We start from the raw sequence: 15,776 nt of genomic DNA, 5'->3' as shown, positions 1-15,776 counted from the left end.
TGACACGTCTTACAGTGAGATTCTCCACATTGCGGAGACACCTGAAGAGACGGAGGGGGTGAGCCAGCCAGCACCTGCACCTGCACCTGGACCTGGACCTGCAGCTGCACCTGCACCGAGACCCAGGGACACCCCTGCAGCTACAGGTGGAGCACAGCCTCACCACTCAGCACGCATGGCAGTGGAGCAGATCCCAACCCCACCCAGGAGGCAGACACGATGCCCAGCAAGTGTGCGTGCCCACGCCAGCAGCAGGTTACGGCAGCAGCGCTCTATGCCCACCACAGCAGACATGGAGCCACTTGCACACAACTTGGTCCTGGGCATTGAGGCTCAGATGCTTGCTATGGACCGTAAACAGGCACAGCACATGGCAGCAATGCAGCTGCAGCTATATAAAACTGCACGCAACATTAGTCTCCTCACTGAGAGTGTACAGGAACTGACCACAGCGGAGAAGGAGAGCAACCAGCTGATGGTAGCGCAGCAGGACATCACCCGCAGACGCCACAGGCAGCTGCTCACACGGCTATCAGCCTACACATGTTCAAATCACCTGATTGGAAACGCCACTTCCCAGCTCTGGCGCAGATCATTGGCCATGCAAATCCAGATTGTCCAATGCTGTGCTGACGTTGCAAGGGCCCTGGAGCAGGTCACCAACGCTGCGGAGCACCAACACTAGAATGGGGTAACCCAATGAGGTTCAAGGACCTGGGTAGATAACGTTATACTAGAAACAATGGTCCCAACCAAAAAATTTTTTATATATCAACAGACAAAATCTGCACAAAATTAGTTAATTTAATGAGCTTCTTAAATCAAAAACGCTCAGTTGAATCAATCATAATTACCACTAAGGCAACCTATGTAAAACAGAATTCTTATGGAAATACCTGACACAAACCAAAGATTTATTTGAAAAACTTAGGAGTTTAATAATTTACTCCATTTTGATATGCTGTTTTTATATACATTTATACAATTATATACAATTTCAAACTAACGGTAAAAAAGGAGAGCAAAAAGCTTCTAAAGTAGTGCAGGAAAAAAGAGGGGAAAGAGAGTGATTGTGGTGAGAAGGGTGTAAGCCTCAAAAAGAAAAATGGTGACAAGTGAAAAAGGATTTTTACAGTTCAAAAAATGTTACAGCTGTACTAAGGATTCAGCTAGTATCACAGAAAAAGCCACAATTAGTTGCTGTTATGTTTCATACATTTATACAGTCAAACAATGGCATAAATTATTAAACTCCTAAGTTTTTCAAATAAATCTTTGGTTTGTGTCAGGTATTTCCATAAGAATTCTGTTTTACATAGGTTGCCTTAGTGGTAATTATGATTGATTCAACTGAGCGTTTTTGATTTAAGAAGCTCATTAAATTAACTAATTTTGTGCAGATTTTGTCTGTTGATATATAAAAAAAATTTTGGTTGGGACCATTGTGTCTAGTATAAAGTGGAGCACCAACAGGCGGCAGACCATGGCAATGCAAGGGGGGGATGATGCCAGCGAAGGGACATCTAGTCTCAGCAGCCTGTCTGTGCCGGTGCAAACAGAAAGGCGTCGCAGGTCCCGGGCCAACACTGCATCACGACAAAACCAGCCTAATGTGGAGGGTGAGAGGCGGCAGGGTGCGTCCGGCAGGAGGCGCTAGTTACTTGACATTTCCGGCAGTGCCATGGTGAGATAACCATGCATGCCAGCTCAGGTTAAATGATCTTGGATATCTGAATACAGTACCACTATTTTGTGCTGATGAAAGCACATCGAGAGCTTGTGAATTAATGAAAAGCTTTATTTTGAAAACAAATCTTCCTCATGTCAATCATTGATGTGGCTTGCATGAGTGTAGTGTTGTGTGAGGGGTATGGGTGCACTAGAAATAGTTCTGTGTGATGTTGTTGCGGTGCCTGTGACCTTCAGCAGGATTCTCCCCGTGTGCATGATGCACATGTGCAGGTGGCAGGTCGTCCCCCTCTGACTCACTACCAGACACCACAACAGGTATCATCCGCTTGGTGGCAATATTGTGCAGCATGGCGCACACGGCAACGATGCGGCAGCAGATCTCGGGCCGGTATTTGAGGGTCCACCAGTCTTGTGGAGGATGCGGAATCGACCGTTTAACATGCCAAAGGTTCGCTCTAGCACATTTCTGGTGTGTATATGCGCAGCATTATACCTCCGTTCCAGTGGAATTGCTGGGTTGAGGTATGGGGTGAGGAGGTATTCACGGAGGGTGTAGGCGCTGTCACCTGAAGGGAGGAGCTGAGGGTCAGTGCCTGTTATGCACGGCAACATGGTCTTAACATACTCTATCTGGGTATGTGTACTCACCTAGGAGATGTCCCTCGCCAAATTCACCCCTGACCAAGCGGGTGTGTATGTCGCTGTGCGGGAAGATAAAGGAATCATGCGTGCTTCCTGGGTATTGTGCCACGATGTCTGTAATGATGGTCTTCGCATTACAGACCATCTGAATGTTGAGGAAGTGGTATGACTTGCAGTTCCGGTACATGTATTCGGTCTCTGCGGGTGGACAGATGTAAATGTGGGTGCAGTCAATGCAGCCAATTACATGGGGGAAAGGGGCAGTGTGATAGAAGTCCAGTTTTGTTTGCATTAAGTCCTGTTGGGTTGTTGAGAAGGTGATGTAGTGATGTATCCGGCTCAGCATGGCATCCAGGAAACTCTGTAGGCAGCGTGACAGCGTACTATGGGATATACCCCCTGCATATGCGACTATCCCCTGGAAGCTGCCGGAGGCCAGGAGGTGCAGGCAGCACAGGACCTGGACATGGGAGGGCACGGCATTGGTCCTCCATGTTGGGTGCTGCATCAGGGGGTCAAGGTCTCTGATGAGCTTCTTAATCATTGCCCCATTGAGCCTGTATTTGGAGTAGATCTCCTCTTCAGTCTGTCCCAGGAGTGTAATCCACAGCCGGAAGATGCGCTCCTGAATCCTGCGTCGGTTCTGGGCTGCAGCCTGGAGCCTTGCCACGATGTAGAGACCTGCCATTGTCACTTTCCTCATGCTCCTACTGAGTCTCCTTAAGTGTGTTTGATTTACCCAACACCTGTTTGTTGTTTGCAACATTTTTTTTCTCCAATTTGACTTCATGGTTACCACCTGCTTTTGCTTCTCCTTAAATTGCGACTCGTATTTAGCGATTTATGGTATTTTCGGTATGTGCGATTGTTGATGAATGGGAATAGCGATTTATTTGGGAATTCACTATTTGATAGCGAATTCGCTATTGCTTTCGCTAAATATGTGGGTAATCCCTTTTAAGGAATCGCAATAGGGGTTTCCAAATAGATTAGCAAATTTTTGTTTTGTGATTTCGCAATTTGCTGCTTTTGTACTTGATGCATAGCGGAAGTGGGAATTGCAATCGCTGTTTCGCAGCGATCACAATTTCGCTTGATGCATCTATGCCTTAATCTCCCAGTGTGTAATCAAAAAAAGTGTTGGTCTGTAACCCAACTGGTGCTCCTGTAAAGCGCTCTGACACCTTCGGTTCTAGTTAGTGCTATATAAAACTACAAAGGAAAAAAACAATTGCCTCCTTTCAAATTCAGTGGGCTCTCGCTTGAGCTAGGTTTCCAGCCTGTTATTAAAGGGGCAAGGTGTGCTCGAACAGAAATAAATAATACATGCAACCCAATCAATGTATTCATGCTGGTTGAGAGAGCGAAGCAGAAAGGCGTCTTGATGCCTCTGGCTGTCCCTGGGCATTGTCAGTGGAAACGGAAGTAAGGCACAGATGACCAGGGAAAGTAGACAGCCCAGAAGAGTGGAAGTAGATGCATCAGACAGACAGATAAAGCACAGAGACACAGATTTGTGTTTGTGTGAGAGAGCAAGAGAAAGAGAAATAAAAAGTAGATGTAGATACGGAGACAGATGGTGGAAGACATAAGTGTGAGAGAGAGAGATAACAGATGCGAGAAGTGGGGAAAATAGAGACAGGCAGAAAAATCTGCAAAGAGCCAGAGATGTGAAGACAGGTAAGAGATATGATAGGCATTGTTGGGAATTGGGTTACTGGTTGTGGGGAATGAAAACCATACTTAAGCAGCAACCACCATATTGACCAGTGTTTAACCCTCTAGAAGCTTGGCACCAAAACAGTCAGACTGAACTTAGAGGCAATGTGTAAAGAATTTATGCAGCACCTACTTCAAGCAGTAATAAAGTGAAAACACAACACATAAGATATTCCACAGCCCTTTTGAAAAATAAAGTAAATTTAATAAATTATGTGACATCAAAACAACAAAAATCCAAACAGTAAATCCGGAAATATGCATTTGCAAAATTTGAAGTAAACATAATGCCTAGAAGCACAAAGCTCCAACTGTGGTTATCTAGTCACACCAGACCGGGACAAAGTCACAAGTTCAGGCCAACTGCGACAGAGTGCGGCCAGATACCACCAGGTCCCACGGAATGTAGCGAGATCCCACATCACAAATGCGTCATGCAACATCAGTTTCAAGGAGCCCTGATCCTGTGATGCCAGGTACTACCTCGTCACAGAGGATGCTGTCGATGAGGGGCTTATGATGCAAATTCCTACTTCGAAGATGTGTCATGTACAGGCGGTTCCAAAGAAGCTGAGGGGCTCTGAGGCGGTGTCTTAGGTCATCGCTGAGGATGCCATTGTTGAGGGGCTTGTGATCCAAAGCCTGCATCGAGGATGTTTAATGAAGTGGTGGTCCCTAGGAAACTGCGGGCTGTGATGCAAGATCCTGTGTTGGGGATGCATCATGCAGCAACGGTTCTGAAGCAGAGCTGCGAGGAGAAGTGTGGCTCACTGGTTAGAGCAGGCAGACCCTGAAGCAGAGGTCAGACCTGGGACCAGGGTTCAATTCCCGACGCGGCAGGGTCTTGAGCTCAAATGTCCATGGAATCGATAATTCTCGCTTCGGTGCCTAACCTAATCATGGGTTCACACTCTGCAACTCTGGGCATTAAGCTTGCTTAATCTCCACAACGGCCCCCCACGGCGGGATGCCTGGCTTTCACCTTGGGGATGCCATGTAGGGGCTATCTCACAGGGAAAAGCCAGGACGGGTTCCCAAGGCAAGCGCGGAGATACCCCTTCGGGGGTCGATTCAGGCGCTATCTAAGAAATATAATAATAATAATAATAAGATGCATTGTGCTTTGTCGATTTTGCCCACAGGGCCACAGATGGGCTGACAGAGCACCTTCAGGCCCACTTCCAATGGTGCAGGACTGGGGTGGCACCACTTTGCAGGCAAGACTCACAGCAGACTGAGTCCAGGTGCTGGGATTAGGATGGCTGGAGCCTTTTCTGTCTCTGAGGCTCTGATACAGAGGCCAGCACTACAGCAGTGCAGTAGGGCAGCAGAGTAGCAGGGTAGCAGAGTAGCAATTCTTCTTGCAGCAGAGCAGCACAACAGTCCTTCTGAATGTTCGACAGGTCCACAGGTGTACTGAAGACTTGGGTCTGAGTGTCCAATGTTTATACCTAGTGCCCTCTTTGAAGTAGGAGAGGGTTCTGGGGTTTCCGATGTCCCTGCCCCAGCTTGCCTAAGGTCAGAATAGGCTACTGTGAAACCCTTGGTGAGAGAGCTCAAGTTGAGACCCTTGAGATGAGACTTACAAGTAAATTAATTGTGCCAATTCAGTGTAAGCTATTTTGACCTTGTCCATTCTCTTCTCAAGCGCCAGATCCAGGTTTTGCGACAGCCGCTGATGCTGCAGTCCGTGCATTCAGCGCGAGTGGGAGTGAGCGAGGAGGGGAGATGCTGCGCTGCTCCTCCCTGCTGTTCCTGTCCTCCTGACACACCCATTAGGTGAAGCCCCATTGAAGCTCTGTCGAGCCCCATAGAGGTTACCGTAGAGGTTCCCGCGGTCTCTGCTGCCTCCGTTGCTACAGGGCTCCTTTGCGACAGGACCTCCAGCGGACTTCCAGTGCCCCCGAGTTTGAAACTAGAGGCGGTGAGAGGCGCTGAGGCGCTGAGGCGCTGCGACCTGTGCTTTTTTGTGCTTTATGAGCTTCTTGGCGGCTTGCTCTGTGCAGCACCGCCCAGCAGGTTCCAGGTTTGACGGATGCCGGACGCTGAGTCAGACGCTGAGCGAGAGCGAGACTGAGAGTGAGAGCCATAACTGCAACAACGGCAACTGCAACAACTGCAATAACCTCACTTTACCTTACCTTGCTCTTTCACCACCACCCAAACTCAATTCGAGTTTTGTATCAGATACCGGTCTCCAACTGGTAGAGAACAATATAGCAGCATCAACTGTCAGGGAACGATATAGCTGGACCAGCCTAGGAGAGGCATGAGGTCAGGCAGGGTACGAGGAGGTGCAATGGTTAAGGGAGGTACAAAGAAGTGAAAGCGAACCTCCAAGATGCTTGAGGGCTCAAGAGATGAACCATCACCCAAAACTAGGTCGGCAATACAGAGGGACGCTTCCCTAATTGAAATAGGCACAGATGCAAATATTTCGGGGATACAAAGCTGTGGGCAGCCTTCAACTTCGGAAACAATCAACAAACCAAATATACCAAAAACTGTCAATCCTCGTTCCAACCAAAAATATATACAAAATTCTGCTTTTTAAAGAATGCAGGGGGTGTTATCTTTTCAGACGAGAGAAAAGTACAGGGCCTTCAATCACCACTTTCGCCAGAACAGCCAGCACAGCCAATACAACTGATACAATTTACTAGTGCATATAGAATCAATGACAAAAAGAGAATTCCTAGCACGACTAATACTATGACAGCCATAGCTCATTACAATTAACATCAACTCCACAAAGCAATAAATCTCGGATGACACATGATATTAATACCACTGGTAAGGAGCAGACAATTGACACTGATTTAATCCAAATACGCAGATCTATGGAAGCACTAGGAACATTGGGAGTAGACATAGAGAAAAAAATTAAACCTCGACGACACCGTTGGCAGCAGAAGGCTGCAGCTAAACAATAACAGTTCTGCTAACCGCGGCACAACTGATGAATCAATGATCTGAGAATTGCAAAGCCCTGACCAAACAATGGCAAGAGAGGAATGGAGAGGAATAGCAATCTCTCAGGCAGCTCCATCGCCATCTCTTCAGCAGAATGAACAAGCAATAGTTCAAAATCCAACGCTAAATACAGTGGGAGCAAAAGTAAAAGGTGGCAAGCTAACAATTGACTCAGTCGAAATGACAGAAATCTCTTCATACCTGGGAAAGGAAGAGTGGTTGCCTAGTCCCAGGATAAATGCAGAAGTGAGCCCACAGGGAACACTTCGAGAGGGTCACCTGAACGCATCCAAGATCAACATAAGGAGTGGGTATGTAAAGGAGAACAAAATGTGACAAAAAATCCAGTAAACCAGGAAGAACCATTAAAATATATAAATCAGGAAAGTGCTCGGCCTAGCTTGTTAAAAACAATGCAACTCTTGGTAGGGGCTCCCTATTATCAATCCGATAAAATGGACACTCAACTGATGATTTTAGATACCTTGGCTGCCTTTGTGGTTGCCATCGATGGGAAGTTGGGTTCATTAAACACACAACTACAAAACAAATACGACCACTCGCAAAGGTGCAAACTTAAGTTGTGGATGTGGTCCTATTATTGACAAATTGGCCTTTCTACCAGCAATGCTGAATGATTTGTGCAATCAAATTAAAAAGTCCAAGAAGGGCCCAGAAAAAGAATCTCTGGAGAGACTTACGGCAGATGAAATATGTGATCCGAAAAACACAGCACCAACCAAAGTTAAAAAAATGGGAGGCCTTGGGATAAAGGAATTCAAGGCTCATGCGACTAGAGATCCAGACGCCAGAGAAATCAAAACACCAGATGGCCAGTCGCCTGAAGCCTTACCGGAGGATAAAGTAGGTAAACCATTGAACGCAAAACAAAGGCGAGCAAAAAGATGGAAAGTCTGCAATAAAAAAACAAACCTAAACCATGAAGGATTCAAGAGTCTTTTTGGGACGTCAGCGCCACCAGTACAAAGTGAACTAGAGTCTGGAAAGGATATAAGCATAGGTGAGTCCCCTGAATGAAATGCAGTAAGTACAAAGCAATTAAGAACTCTGTCAACAAAGGAAAGGGTGCAACTGAGAAAACGCAAACCCTTGCGAATACTAAGAATGAGGAAGTAGAAGCCACGCATCAGGTGGGACCAACTTGACTTCCCAAGTAATAAAAAAAGGAAAATACAATCAGTAATTGAGCAGAACAAACCACAAAAGAGTGATACTATAATCTGTCCCATTGCCAGCAAAACAACAATCGGTGAAGGCACTTTGGAATCAAGGCCTGAGAACGAAATGGACCAACAGATACTGCCTAACATGCCAACAAAAATAACAAGGAGTAATCTTTTTAGAGACAACCAACAGTAAATTGGCCTCTATTATGCAAGCCACTACATCTATACATAGAAGGACGAACCAAAGAGATGAAATATATGTACCCACAAAAGAATTGGGAATTACGCTAGGTGCCCCCGGGGCAAGGAGAGTATGGCCAAATGTTCAACTTAAGAGGACAACAAACAATTGAATACAAAGAAAGAGATGAAGCAGCAGTGTCCATAAATCAGGCAACCCCGTTAGAAACAAAAGGCCATAAACCTACTCAAAGGAACAAATCCAACAAAAAGTCTTGGAGCCCAGGAGACACAAGAAGCGCAACATATGCAAATTGGTTGAGTCCAGATTACATATCAAAAGGCAGGCATGACATGTTGAACAGAGGCAACATCTTACGGCTGCTATCTCATATTCCCTTCCTGGAAGATGTGACATCCGCAGATCTGGTTTCAATTGAATTCATAGCCGATGATGTATCAAGCGGTGAAAAAACTAAAGCAACATGGATAACATCATTAATTGCACATAACATACTTGCAGAGACTCAAACATTCAAAAACTGGTGGATAACATTAACTCCTTACATAAAATCAAGATACCCGGAATTATTCATTCCTATAGCTACAGAGGGAACGCAGGCTTCTGCAGTCAGGAATGGAATATCGGCACCTAGAGACGCACTAGGGACAAGTGGAGTAAGAAATATGCAACATCACAGCACTATTAGAAGTACCGAAGATGGGACATCATCTCCAACAGGACTAAGTTATCTAAGATAGATTGCCAGAACAATAAACACCCATGCAAATTGACAAACAGGCTCACACTTAAGATTGATTGAGGATAATCACTTAAGAATATGCTCATGGAATGTCAATGGACTAGCCTCCAAAATGACTGATCCAGACTTTATCAGCTATATAAGGTTGTTTGATATTTTGGCACTGCAAGAAACATGGCAAGCAAACCCCCCCTCCTACCTTCACGGATTCATTCATTTTTTCACTGGTGCAACAAGGAGTGCAAAATACGGTCATCTTCAAGGTGGTTTAGCAACCTATGTTTCAGCCACAAGTGCCCATGTGGTCAAAGAAGTTGGACCAATTTCCTCTGATTCAATGGCAGTTAACCTCTATATCTCCCAATCAGAAACAGGCACGGGGGGAAATACCCTCACCTTGCTAAACGCCTATGTCCATCCAAAAATGAAATCAAAGGCAGCTAAAGAACTATGTAAGTTCATGGAGGATTGCATACGGGAATTACCATCAACAGATCTTATTATCACCGGGACTTTAATCTCAATCTTATGGGAATCTCATCAGAGGACGAGAACCTAACTCAAAATTCAGTCTGGGACATACTACTCCAAGAGAAGTTGCAAACATTGAAACAGACTAATCTGGATAAGCAGATATTACAGGACCTCGAACTTTTTAACATTAGAGCATCACATGGTAGATTTACTGGAGACAACCCCCCAGCTACTACTTTTCATTCAACTAGAATCAATACAACCCTGGATTATACTTTTATCTCATTATCGTCATTTCAACAAATGGTTTCATTTCGTATAGGGGAAAAAGCAGACAGTGATCATTGCCCCCAATAAACTGTTCTTAATAACATCAAGCCTAAATTCGAGTTATCCTCGGTGCCCAAAGAGTCAGTCCATAAAATCACCTATAAAAGGATCAAATACTCAGAAGCAACTGATGGAAGCACACTAGAAAAGGCTAGACAGCTTTTCCACTTGAGAACTGGCTCTAGGGAAATTGAGAAATGGGAGCATTTTACTTCTACTATGGCAAGCTACTCTACAAGACCCAAGCAACAGGTGCAACTGGGCTGCAGAAGCATGTAAAATTTCACTCGAGAGCATAAAGAAAAGATCAAGGGGTCCATTAGGATGTCGGGCGGATTGCCCCCGCCAGGCTGGCGGTAGCCACCGCCGGCCTGGCGGGGGCAATCCACTGACTTCCTCTCCAGAATTCCCCCCTGCCATATTAGAATGGCGGGGGGACCACGGCAGACGGAAAGACCATCTGCCGCTTTTCCGCCCCTGTCGCGTTTAATATGGTGGCAGTGTCTATTAGACACTGCCAGCCATATTAGGATGGGCTATCAGACCTGCCTTGCCGCCACGAAAGGCATGCGGTCTTCACTCTGGGGGCCCCTGTGGGCCCCCAGAGTGAAGGAGCGGTGGGGGTTGCACACGGGGGGGTACCTGTGGTACCGCCCTTCATTTGCATACACAAAGCGCACCGCGCAGTGCCTGCCGCTTTGTTTATGCAATTGCTGAAATGCATTTTTAGCATTGTGGCGGGCGGTGCACAGTGCTAAAAATGCAGGATGAGCCCGGCACTGTGGCGGGCACATCCTAATACCCCCCACGGGACCCCCGCCCTTATGGCAGGCTGTCCCAATCCCTGCTAGGATGACGGGCGGACAAAGTCCACCTGTCATCCTAATAGGCCCCCAAGTGTTTAAAAAAATCAATCTATCACACGATGAGACAAATATGGCAGAATTCTATGGATATTGTAAAACATGAACTGTTACGGAAATCGAAGGCATTGCTGAAAAAAACTAAATGGGAAGCCAACAGATCTGTGGAGGAAAAGATATGGGCAAAACTACATGCGGATTTCAAACTGAGTGATGGTGCAAGATTCTGGAGAACCATAAACAATTTCTTAAGCCCTACGCATGAGGGAGTTTCCTCTAATATCACAGAAGCAGTGTGGGCAAGCCACCTTACAAGTCATTTTAATCAGGATAAAGATTCCTATTTGGAGACAGAAACTGCTAATGTGACAGAAAATTCTGTCAACATAAATTCACTGACACTGGATAGGAACTCAGGTAATCCAGAATGCCCAGCACCAACCACAAATGAAGGAGAGTCAAGTTTACAAGAAATTATCAGGCACCAAATTAAAAGGGAAAAAAAGAGGGGGTGCCAGGCCAGAAAGAAATTTTGCCCATCCTATATAAAAGAGAGGAAAAAGAATGGGCCGTAGTCCTCGAGCCATTGTTCTTGGAAATAAGGCACTTTAATACATTGCCCAGCTCTTGGAAGGTCTCAATCATCTCTCCCATTTTCAAATCTGGGGACAAGTCTCTTCCTCAAAACTATCATCTAGTTGCCCTTATGGATAACGAGGCAAAATATTCTGCAGGAATACTTTTAGAAGAACTGCAGGAATGGGCCACAGAGATATCCTTAATTCCGGTAAACAACACCGGGTTTGCCAAATAGGTGGGTACAACCTCCAACATCTTAACAATGGGCATGCTAATAGACAAGGCTGAAACAACTAAAATGCTGATTCACTTTTGTTTTATTGATTACAAGGCTGCATTCGACCATATTAACCAGAACATCTTATGGTCCAAATTAAAGAGATGGCGGATTCCAAGTCCACTGTTAGGCCTGCTGATCAACATGCAGACCGAGACGTGGATCCAGATAAAGTTGGGTGATGGTTCACTCCTATCAAGACGAATAGCAACCAACAAGGGTCTTAAATAGGGATGTGTTTTAGTTCCCACACTATTCAACTTGTTTTTAAGGGACGTAATCCCGATCCTCAATAGTTGCAACTCCCATGATCCAAAAGTAGGAGGGTTAATATTACTGTGCCTACTCTATGCGGACGACATAGTTCTAATCAGCCATACAAATATTGAGAATACAACAGTATATAAGTATCTAGGTATAAAAATTTATAACAGCGGCAAGTTTACTGTACAGAAAATGAGCATCAGAGGCAAAGGTGTCGCCTCAGCAATTGCTCTAAAAGCTTTAAACAGTAAACTAACCGGCCCGTCTCTCCTGCCTCTGACACAAGTGATACGAGCTAAACTGTTGCCAACAATAACTTACGGGAGCAAAGTAGTGAGAGGTAGGGATGCCGAGATCCTGGACAACACAGTTACAGCTGCGTATAGGATTATTTTTAGCTTGCCCAAACAAAACTCACCGGCTCAAATTAGGCTCGAGTTTGGTGTCCAGAAACAACTCCTGGTATGACAGGGGGCATACATAACTGTTTGGGACAAAATGCGTAAAACCAAACAAGGAACTTTAAATGACTATTTATGGAAGGAATTAGCACAACACCCAGTCTCACCAGCCATGAAGTACCTTAAAGGGAGCCTGTCGAATCTTGGCTTACATCAGCTTTGGGACACCCCCACAAGCCATATTACGCTGAAAAGATTGGTCAGGAAAACAATTAAACATCTCTCAAGGGTTGAAGACAAGGTATCACTTGCAAAAAGGTCACACGGCTGAATGATCCTGAACACATATTCTACACAGGCACCGCAGAGCTACCTTGATTTGGGTTACTCAAAAACAATCAAAATGAAAATGTTAAAGTACAGGCTGGGTCTGTTACCCTGTATTTGGCACCTTCCACACTGGATAAAGGATAAGGCGAGCTCCCGCTGTCGCTTATGTGGTACGGTGCCTGAGGATATCCCGCATTTGCTGTGTTCCTGTGACAAATTACTGGAAGAACAAAAGAATCTGTTAAAATACCATTTTAACTGACGTGGAATTCGTTCACGAAAGACAGGCAGTCCTTGCCTGTTTCACACCCCATGATCCTCAGCTGAATTGTAGTCTTGTGAGGTTCATGAAGGCAGTGGAAAAGAAAATGCCAAGACTTGACTCTTAACTGTCTTTCAGATATTCTTTGCATCCCACAGTTCTCAGCTGAACTGTAGTCTTGTTTAGTTCATGAAGGCAGAGGAAAAGAAACTGCCAAGACTTGACTCTTAATTGTCTTTTAGATAATTTTGTAATAGAATTTGTATCTATTTTCGGTCATTTAAAAATTGCGATCTTATGACCTAATTGGAAAGGGAAAATGTGTGTGTGGTGATAAATTGTTCATTTGTATATACATGAATTTAAAGGTTGTGGTGATATATTGCTTTTTACATGTAGATGCAAATGTTAAAGCTTGTATTGCAATGGTTTTAATTAACTATGCAAATAAACTATTACTTTCTTAGTACTTACCTTGTTCAAAGGAGAGAGCACACACACTTTAGCACTGTTAAGAGAAGGGGTAATGCAAAAGGTTTGGGGGAAGACCACCCTAAGGTTGACAGGTCTAACAGGCATCCAGATAAGAGAGATCCAGCTAAGTGAGGTGAAAATAGAGGGAGGCAGTTGTGAGAAGGAGGTAATAGAAACAGTCTTGAAAGAGACACCAGAGAGGAGATACAGGTGAAAAAGAGATATATAGGAGAAGGGGAGATAGGTGAGAGACATTTCAGAACACTGCAAAGAGGGATAGTAGTGACAGGTTTAAGAGAGTGGGGAATAAATGTGAGAGAGATGTGTAATGAAGAGACAAATGGGATTTAAAGAAAGTGCTGATAGGAAAAGGAATGGGCATCTAACTAACATTTAGGGTTCACCAGTGGTCAAAGCTGTGACCCCTGGCCTGGCCCATGTGACTTCTGACACTGTTTTTGCAAACTATGATCTTAAGGACAGTAAAATCAATTCTAAGAACAAAAGGGTTTTTTCACCCTTTTGCGCACTGGGCCTCAACCCCCCTTGGGTTCTGCCCATATATTATTCACTAGTGGTGTAATATAAATAAGACACCAGGAGCTGAAATGGACGTTCGTTGACAGATATGGTTATTAAAACAGATTTTTAAAGTATGTTTTGCCAATGTGCTTGGGTGAGAGTGTCTGCATTTGGGAGCATGTGTCTGCATGTGTAAGTATGTGTATGTGCGGTAGTAAAAATTAGTGAGAGTGAGTGGCAGGTAGTGAGTGAGAAAGAATGACATTGAGAACCAGTCATTGAGTGTGATTAAGTCATACTGATTGAGAATGAAGGGGTGATAGACAGAATTACTGGAAGTGAGTGGGAATCAGTCATTTAGAATGAGAATGTTTCTGAGGAGTGTTAGAAATTGGAAGGGAACAGGAATCAGTGAATTAGAATAAATGTGTTGTTATGCTTGCTAGTCTGCAGTTGGCCATGGAGAATTGAAAATATTTCTTGGCTTATGAAGACACCCATGGCAAAATGCTGGTACTTGCATAATGGAGGCGAATCTTAGCATGACCAGCACCTGTGACAAAATACTGGAAACGACAAACTAGAGATAATGTTTGGTTTATGGGAGCACTCAGGGCAAAATGCAGCTACCGCCATGATGATTGTACTTCTTGGCAATAGAGGTATGTGTGGAAAATACTGGCACTGATATACTGGAGGAACTTTTTAGCATGGGGCACCAATGGCAAAATACTGGTGCTAGCACACTGGAGGTAATTCTTTGAATAAGGGAGGATAACAGTGGAACCTTACAATAAGAGGGGACACATTAGAAAATGCTGGCCCTAACATACTAGAGACAGAAAACTTCTCTCTACTTCAAATCCTAGCAGAAAGAGGTTTGACTCATTCGCACCACTCACTACCACTCATGGAAAGTGTCATGATACCACAAGATATCGTGTATTTGTAAAGCACACGTTCACCCAAGGGTATCTTGCCTCTGGATTACAGATGTTTATTGTCACCCAACTCAATGGTATTCATTTTATCGACCTCAGAAGGATGAAAGGCTGAGTGGACTTGCCAGGTTTTGAATCTGTGACCAGGAGGTCAAACACAGGCCCCTACAGTGGACGCATTAGTCCAGTAAGCCACGATACCAGGTCTTGGGGCATCAATTACTGGGGCAACTCAGGATCATAGGATATATGATATTTCTTCAAGTGATGTGATTAAGGTCAAAGGGTGAAAAAAGGGTGTGCGATATCATTTCCTTTTTTTTTTATATTTTATTGATCATCATCATCAGTACGAACAAAATTTCTTCATTTTCATCATTACACAGAGTGAGTACAATCTATCATGATTTCCTATCAGCAGAGAAATAGATAGTAAAGAAAAAAAAGAAAAAGACTATATTTACAAGATTGAAGAACAAGGCTTAGCCTCAAGCTACCAGAAATGTTACCACCCACTGGAGCTGACTTAGCTTTCTTCCATCCTCTTTTTCCACTCTCCCATTGGGCTCCAGATGCGTTTACCCAATTGTTTTGCCTTCCAACCCTTTTTTTCATATAGCACTTTCTCTAAATTGTATATTGCTAGTAGCCGCAAAACCCATTGCTGAAACATTGGGGGTATTGGGTCCTTCCATTCGCATGCTATGCATATCCTGCTTATAGCCATCACTAAAAAAATAAACTCTTGATGTTCTACAGGAACCCCCTCTTTCACTACGCCAAGTACCATCACTTCATCAGTTAATCTTACTGATATACCTATTTCTCTATTCATAAACTGTTCTATAGAGTTTTTCAAAGGATCCAATTTTGGACATGAGGCAGACACGTGTATTGTATTA

The sequence above is a fragment of the Lissotriton vulgaris genome, chromosome 2_1, assembly GCF_964263255.1.
Source record: "Lissotriton vulgaris chromosome 2_1, aLisVul1.2, whole genome shotgun sequence".
In the NCBI taxonomy this organism is placed as follows: domain Eukaryota; kingdom Metazoa; phylum Chordata; class Amphibia; order Caudata; family Salamandridae; genus Lissotriton; species Lissotriton vulgaris.
This window is presented reverse-complemented; position numbering follows the sequence as displayed.